Raw genomic sequence first — 9,259 nt, forward strand, 5'->3', positions numbered from 1 at the left:
ATAGAGGTAACAGAACTTACTAGCATCTTGGAAACTATGTGTATTGTGGATGCTATGCAAATAAATACCTTGACTTGAATGAACCAAGTTGAAGATTCTTATTATTAGAGATGCCGAACAACGATGCAAGAGATAAAATAAATGAATGAATGAAACTTAATCCGTGCAAACAAGTGGCTGGGTATCAACGAGCTGCCGCTAGGTAACATTTCCATATTTGATTTTTTTCTATTTGTGGTGTGAGGGCTTACAGTTTAATGCAAACCACTGTATATAATAAATCTACAGATATAAATTATTAAGACACATCTTGTTTCAGTTTAACTTTCATCCGAGTTCCGTAGTGAATGTAGACATTTTATATTATTTTATGTTTATATGATTCAACTTAAGATCGCATTGGAATGATTAACGCGTACTGTATCAACATAGCATTAATCAAAAGCAGAGGTATTTAATGTAGACATTGATAAGGGCTATGGCATAGCCATGTCTGCAGGAATTACCTCTGCTTTTTCAGCTTTCTAACACTGAAAAAAATAACACTGCAAATGATGTAAAGTGAGCCTTAACCACTTCAACGCGATCTTAAGTAGAATAATATAAACATTAAATAATATCCAGTCTCCGCTGTGGCTCCCGCGACCTAAATACCCAGAATGCATTGCCGCTGTGACAACACATTCCCATTCTCTTTATCAGTCGGCTTTGCATATACTTCTAAATCCCCTCTGATGTGCATCATTCATTAGTGTCCTGCATTAGCCAAAATCATGGAGAAGGGTGTGAAACTGCAGCCTCCGGTTGTGCAGGAACATACTATTGAAATCATGACAGTCCACCATGACTAGCTAATCAAATCACATGTACATAAATGCCAATATTCCCTAAACACACCCAGTAAAGATAATGATGCGGCCTGCTTCCCTTTAAATTTGATTGATGATTGCGCCTGCGCCTGCCTCTCATCTGGACAAATCACTTGAATGCAAGGCAAGCGGAGTGGTCTGGGGCTTGAGTGCATGTCAGGGGAGGCGCGAAGAGTGATAAAATAATATTCATAGGCGGAGCGTGTGGCCACAGCGAGTTGGGGCAAAAATGCCACTAAATTGGTCGAAAATGCCCCCTGCGCAAACAAATTAAATCTATTACAAATTAAATCTATTATATCTGTTGCTAACAAAATGAAAATGATTAGAAAGTGTCGACTGCGGCATCAAATTAAGAACTGCTCATGTTGCACCGTATTTCATTTTGGGTGATTTTACAGTGTTGCGCATTATAACCAATCACATGCGATTCTATTGAGCTTAGGAATGCAATGGCCAATCAGAGGCGTTCAGATGAGTAATCGCTGAAACTCATCAGTTTTGAGTGCGCGCGCGTTCGCTGACTGAATTCCGCTTATTCTATCATCATAAACAACAAACCGCAGATGTAAGTACAACGTAAGTAAGAGATTCATTTCACAATGTAGACAGCTTCAGTGATTAAAAGGATAGTTTAATTTTTTTTTGAGAGTGCTTAAACTCGCGATAGATCAAAGTTAATGATATGTCACTTATTACCGTTTGAATAACCTTGGAAAGGAAACGTTTTATAATTATCAATTTCTAATGTTTTTATTAAACTGTAATCACGTTAAATACAAATTCAGTCCCATTAAACATATTTTATTAGCCTACATGACACCCATGTCTGGTTCTTGCCTAAAAAGACGGCTTTATGATGTTTGTAGTTAATAGATTTGGCTGCTTTAGCCTTAGTTTCAAAATACTTACAGTAGAAATAATTTGTAATTTTACCTTTATTCCCCAAACTTAGCATATTATTCCCTTGAATGTACTGAATAGGTACACTATAATTCCAAAAAAAAGTTAGGCTGTAAATTCTGTTTACTTAAGCAAATGTATTTATAGCGAATATCCTTTAATATTTGGCTAGTATAGTATGATTTGAAATATTTGTATTTTTAAAAAATATCAAATCATGATTTTTGATATCTGGAGTTACAACCAGTAAAATTATTATGAAGATGTCGTAAACAACACAAGAGTTCTTATGATGACCATGATGTAAACATTATGAAATAGGATTAAAAATATATGTTAATAACATTTTTAAGAATGTTCTGGTGCATAGTTAGAGGATTATTCTATTCTATTCTATTCTATTATCACACTTTTCCAAGTTGTCTTTTCTGTAGTTACATTGTTACAGCCAAGGTCATACTATGTGTCAACTGACCACGGAGAATTTCGCAGGAATCGTAAACATCTCCAAGCCATTCCAGGGGATACTGCTATTCAACATGAACAAGATCTACCTGGCCTCACAACAGATGTTGAGGAAAGTCACCTACCTGGGGTTCCAAGTGAGCAATTACCTGAGGCGAATCAAGGAACGTCTGTTCCTTTCTTAGAACCTACGGCAGCTGTGCCTCATACTCCACAACATGTAGTGTCACCTAAGACCACACGGTGTGGGCGAGTGATAAGAAAGCCATTGCACTACCAGTCATAATACAGAGTCAAAACACTTTTATTTTTCCCTTTTCTTGTATTACAGAGACTTTATTTGTGGAAAGATTCATTTTGTATAATGTTTTATGTTTGTGATGTTATCAGCAGTGTAATTGAACTTTTGATCTAATTTTGTTTGTTAAAAAGTAACATACTTCGCCAAAAAGGGGGAAGATGTGATAAATAGTATATGGGTTTGTAACAAGCTTTCTTATTGGTTATTACATATGCGTATGTACGTATACGGAAGTGTTCATTAAACAGCATCAAAACAGAGTGCAAGTCTAGCATTTGGCTGCTTTAGCCTTAGTTTCAAAATACTTACAGTAGAAATAATTTGTAATTTTACCTTTATTCCCCAAACTTAGCATATTATTCCCTTGAATGTACTGAATAGGTACACTATAATTCCAAAAAAAAGTTAGGCTGTAAATTCTGTTTACTTAAGCAAATGTATTTATAGCGAATATCCTTTAATATTTGGCTAGTATAGTATGATTTGAAATATTTGTATTTAAAAAAAATATCAAATCATGATTTTTGATATCTGGAGTTACAACCAGTAAAATTATTATGAAGATGTCGTAAACAACACAAGAGTTCTTATGATGACCATGATGTAAACATTATGAAATAGGATTAAAAATATATGTTAATAACATTTTTAAGAATGTTCTGGTGCATAGTTAGAGGATTATTCTATTCTATTCTATTCTATTATCACACTTTTCCAAGTTGTCTTTTCTGTAGTTACATTGTTACTGCATGATGAGCAGTGTTGGTCTTGTTACTCCAAAAATGTAATTTATTACTCGTTTCTTATTACTCCTTTAAAAAGTAATATTATTACTTTACTTATTACTTTCTGACAACAGTAATTAGTTACACTACTAGTGTGATAAATAGTATATGGGTTTGTAACAAGCTTTCTTATTGGTTATTATATATGCGTATGTACGTATACGGAAGTGTTCATTAAACAGCATCAAAACAGAGTGCAAGTCTAGCGTGGTTCATGACAACTAGTTACATTACTTTTTCCTTCACGCCCCACAGAAGTTGTAATTGTGTATCTTCCCCATTAAATGTTACTAACAATGTATTTCTGAATCATCATTTGACCAAAATCTACATTGGATCACAGTCAGAGGTTAGTACAAACACTCAATAGTTGATAGTGATGTAACCCAGTAGAACAAAATTCTACAGGTATTGGGTTTATTTCTATTAATTTAGTAATTATTTTTGTTTTGCTCTAATACAGAACTAAAATGTGAGTGAATTATACGTCATTATATTGATGTAACCTAAATGTGCATATGCCTCTTTAAGAGCGCGATCTTATGTCAGGCTTGATTGCTATACACATGTGAAAAATGTGGTATTAACGAGCAAGTTATTTCTTTATTATCCTTTATTTCTATTGTTTTTTTGAGTGTTAAGTCCCGCCCTCAGTTAGGTGGTGTGTAATGTGATTGGTTGTTTTAGAAGGTTGATTGACAAGTCAGCGGAGGGATCCAGGCAGATGAAATGATGGTAGATGATGATAATAGATGATGATTTTTCATCAGAGGGCAGATGAAAAAAGACGTGTATGTGTGAGACGTGCTGCCGGCAGTAATGAAGTTATTAATCATTTACTAGTTAAAATATCAAACTGTAATATAGATCGTGTGTGAAACACGATCTATATTACAGATCGATTCAATTATTTTGAATTCGTCGCTAGACGCGAGTGTTTTATACGACATCCTGGTGTCCTTAATTTGCCAGTCAAGTGTGATTACAGACTGTTCTACTATCAATTCATATATCTACTCATCTGAACTGAACTGTGAGTTAAAGGAGTGTTTAAACAGTGAGAGATTGAAAGATTGCACGACGATGGAGACCTTAAGGACCAGATAGCGCCCCAAGTACCTGCGTTATTTGGGGTTCCTCTGGCTACGTGGGAGGTCCGTTTCGTCGGCTGACGACGGAGAGAGAGACCGAGGAGCTGTGGGAGGCCTAATGCCCGGTTCAGACTACACGATTTTAGCCCGATTTTGCCACGATTTGCTTGACGTAGGGTGTCGTGGGGATTCGTAAACGACAATGGGTGTCGGGACGCAAGATTCCATCGTTTCAGCACATGTAATGTGTCATAGTGGACAACAACCGATTCCGTGTCTGCGATGCTTCACGACAGAAAGACTAGCATGTTTAATTTTTTTTCTGTCACATTGGTGACGTAGAATTATGAGATGGAGGAAAGGTTCGTGGAGCTGTGGCAACAGTACTCCTGCCTGTATGATGTGTCATCGAGGGACTACCACGACAGAACAAAGTAAGAAAAATGCTGGCGAACTATAGCGGAAGCGCTTCAGGAATGTTTACACTCTTGTTTTCGGAAGTCAGTCGCTAGTTCCGCTTTCTTGATGACATCACACGCGTCGTTAAAGACGGCACGCGATGAATGGTCGGGAAGCAACGTGTAGTCTGACATGTTTCTTGTCCACGACACGACAAGATATTAGGAGTCAAACTAGTGTAATCTGACACAGTGACTATCGTGACCGACAAAAATATCGTGTAGTCTGAACCTGGCATAACACAGGATCCCCGATCGCGGTTTTCATCGCACACGAAATTGAGGTATTGATGTTGATTTATTTGTGCTCAGGAGAGTGAAGGGGCCAATTTTCAGTTTCTCTGGCCACCATGAACACAAGCTACGATCCAGGCCTGCAACGGGTGGGTTTTAATGACCGGTTTGTGTGTGAGTGGGCCCACAAGTGTTTAACATTGGTTCATATGGTGTTATTCAAGGAGCTTAAAATACTGTGAATATTCAAAGTGATATTCTGATTCTCAAAGTGAGTAAGTTAGTACATTTCGTTCCATGTGAGTTAATTTGTTCAATTCATTCTGAGTGTTTTTGATACGGAGATCAATTCAGTAACTCTGTCATCTGAGATATTGCCTTTTTTGGCCTAAACTGAGTCATAATCAACACATGTAAATGTGTGAATACCCCATATTCTGAAATCGACTTCTGTTTGACTTCTAAATCTATTCTAATTAAATTCTTTATATTTTGTCACTTATTTAAGAGTTTTATTATTTAAAAAAAAGTTGGTTTTGACAATTTAAATATATTATATAGTATAGTTCTAAATTCTAAGTAACTTTCTAGAGAGAAATACTTCATTTTGTGACATCAGAGGGGCCTAACTACAACATTGCTGTAGGCATTTAGTTTATTGAACCTGGTGCGCTATCCTAAAATTATAATAACACGTAGGAGGCACTACATAAAGTGGGGGCTCGTCCGGGATCTCCCTCTAATAAGTCACTGATGATTTCCTGAAAGAAGAATGAAAAAAAGTTAAGCTCAAGTATATTCTGTCCTTTCATTATAAGTGACTGAGAAGTGCCTAAAGTGACATAATGACTCTAAGAAAAGACCCCTGTCTCCAAGAAGAGTTAACTAGCTGGTGCAACGAGGTAGACTTGAAAACACGCACGTGTAGAGATTTACCGCTGATTACAGAACTGGCTTTACTGACGAGATGCGCATTAAATATCGTGCAATATTTATCGTGCAGCCCTAGCGGACAAGCCATTGATCTAAGCGCATACCTCCCGAAGTGGCAAGGGGAGAAAAGAAAGAGCCCTGGTCAGTCATAGTGAACCAAACAAGAGAACCTGCATTTGACACAGCTACTGGAGGATTCACTGAAAAGCTTGCAAAGTTCCTGATGGAAGAAGGAAAGTCTCTCAGCGATGTACAAGCTTTGTGTACTCCACGCATTGCTATCGATAGTTCCCCTGAGTCAATTATACGTGCCATGGGTGAGGTCCTGGAAAAGACTGTAAAGCCGCAGAGTGATAGCAATGCCTACCGATGCCTGTGCACGTTTTCAGCTGTAGTTCCCACCCCCATAGGAGAGGAGAGTATGGAAAATTGGATCGATCAAGCCAGGCTAACCGAGTGCGACTGTTCTGAAAAAGAAAAACGACGCAGAATTGTGGAGAGCCATAAAGGACCTGCATTAGAAATCATAAGAGCTGTCAGTTTCTCCAACCCCGAGGCGAGTGCCTTGCAGTATTTGGAAGCATTGGAGAGTACATTTGGATCAACAGAGTCTGGTGAGGACTTATACTTCAAGTTTCATCTTATGCGCCAAAACGCAGGTGAGGCTCTGTCTAAATTCCTGAGGAGGATTGATAAGGCTCTTAACAAAGTAGTAGAACGAGGTGACCTGTCTCCTCGAATGGTGGATAAAGTACGAGTTGAACAGCTAATTCGAGGTGCAGTGAATTCTGACCTGATGTTGCTTCAGTTAAGACTACGAGAGAGAAAAGATGCCCACCTTCTTTCCTGAGTCTGCTGAAGGACATACGTGAGGCGGAGGAGAGTGAAGCATCTGACCAGAACCATGTTTCCCTATCATTTGAAGTGATTTGTTGAGGGCAGAATGACCAATTCTCAGACGAGAAATTACCATATCTTCCTTTCTGTTGTCATAACTAATTCTAACTAAACCAACTTGTTTTTGTATATTATACAGATGACATCCGGCTCCCCTGTCTCTCTCTGTCGCTCTGTGTACCTGGCCTGTACCACTACACTCGCTATCTTCAGAGCTTTTTTTTTTGGCTTACCAACACACAAACCATTCACAATTGCTAAACTGGCCTAAAATAGAAGGCTCCGGTTGAAGATTCGTCTTTCCCCGATGGGAGTCGGCTCTTCTCGTTCGCTACAAAGAATCGGCTCTTAGAGCCGGCTCGTTCGCGAACGAAACATCACTACCACCGGCAGAGAAAGTGAGGGGAGATACACTCATTTATTTAGCAAATTTCTTAAAATACTTTGACAAATATCAATTTGATGCTAAATAACAGATTTTTTCAAACTTAGAGGAACAAACCACAATTTATGAGGAACATTAGCATTAGCTTATGATTTCTATCTCACCTGTCATTTCATTCGGTAGTGACATTTTCTGTAAACGGTAACGTAGATACAGTATTCATGTATTTTAAGTCATGCTGTTGTCATTTTAGTACAGGTAAAGTGAAAACATTACTGTAAACACACTTTTTTTGTTTGTATTTAGATTAGATTTCGACATATTCAGAAATGAAGAAAACTTATGCATGACCAACATTGTTTTCCTCTTACAGGTAAAAATATAAACCGGTTGAACCAGTTTGTTTTAAGTGAAGCTTTAAACAGACTACATTTTTGTGAAAGGAAGAACGTGAACGACATTAGGAGAGAAAAGCTGTTTGTGAATAATGTTCAGTTTGAGAACAGATCAGTTTAATGCTGCTATCTAGAGATAGAATGGATTTATGAACTGAATGAAGTTTGTGTTTGATGTTCTTCATTGTTGAGGCAGAGGTAGGTTTGAACCAACACATTTCTAAGATCATTGTCTTACATCATTTCATATTTAACAGCATTCAAAAAGTATTTATTTTGTAATGTAAGGCATGTATTTTACTGCCTTTCTAGCTAAACAAACATGTAACTGGTGAACATTTCACTCCCATACTGAAATATGTAAATCATACCCAAAACTTTTGTATTCTCAAGTTACATTCTGTATATCTGATCATGAAAATTGTTGTACATTTTTAGCGTTTTCTAGTGCACTGTATCTAATATGAGTGTCTATGAGAGAGAGTGGGGTGATGTTCAGACACATGAAGCAGCATCTCCAGAACCCAGCTGTGTGTCTATGAAGAGTGATGAGTCAATGCCCATTCCAGTGACCTCTGACCCTGAGTGAGTATAAATGTGACTTAAAGGTGTAACTTCTTTTTAATGAAAATTGTCTGTCTATGCAGTAGAGACACGAAAGAGTTTCAAGTCAGTGCTACTTGACTAGAGAAAAAAGAGGGCTGTGGTTTTTCCTTTTTAAAAAACTTCAACACACATAATGAACTAAAACATAATGCAAACATAATGCACCATCTGTCGAAAAATGCATAAGTTCTGTTAGTTGATTTAGCAAGAGTTCTGGAGCTCTACAAAGTCCAGTGGACTTTTGTTGACAAATAAACAGGGATATCCAGGTGCGGTAAACATCGGATAAAGAGTACACATTAGAGTACACAATATTGTAACAGTACAAAGCTGTTTGAAAATCGACAAACTTACCCTTTGAAGGAGAAGTTTACCTTAAAATTAAAAATAAATAGCAAATTAAATAAATAAATGAACACATGCCAACACTCAAAAATCCAAGAGTCTTCATCAGGTATGTGTTTTTCTTGTATGTGTTTTAAAGCACAAAAAACAGCCGTGTGAAGCCACATTTGCTAGTAAACAAATTTCATGTATTCAGGTGTCAGTATAGAGTCGAATAAGAGCCAGCTACACCTGAATCTAAAATATATGAAAACAAAATAGAAATGTGTCCATACAGTGAAACTGTGAATTTTAAATCATTTTTGAAACTTTCTAAATATGAATTACATTTGAAAAATGTATTAATTTAAAAAGGAAATAAAGAAGAAAAAAATAATAACCTTGGTCTAAACTTGGTTTCACTTCAAATTAATTTTTAGAGTTTGATGTACTGGAAACATTTAGAATAATGCATTTCAACCCTCTACGGACACCTTGGCAATTGAATCGCCATTGGCTAGTACATTTTTTACTAAGCCCCGTCCTCAGAAATAGGCGATGGGCTCTGATTGGTTAGCTAGCCCAGGGGGTTGTGATTGGTTAAACCGCATCT

At 37.2% G+C, this 9,259-nt stretch overlaps 1 pseudogene; it reads left to right on the plus strand.

Moving 5' to 3' along the window:
* Positions 1-8,179: 8,179 nt before the first annotated feature.
* Positions 8,180-9,259, plus strand: part of LOC107738560 (protein NLRC3-like) — a 14,856-nt pseudogene continuing 13,776 nt past the window's right edge.

Source organism: Sinocyclocheilus rhinocerous, unplaced genomic scaffold, assembly GCF_001515625.1.
Source record: "Sinocyclocheilus rhinocerous isolate Xijiao unplaced genomic scaffold, SAMN03320098_v1.1 scaffold2419, whole genome shotgun sequence".
In the NCBI taxonomy this organism is placed as follows: domain Eukaryota; kingdom Metazoa; phylum Chordata; class Actinopteri; order Cypriniformes; family Cyprinidae; genus Sinocyclocheilus; species Sinocyclocheilus rhinocerous.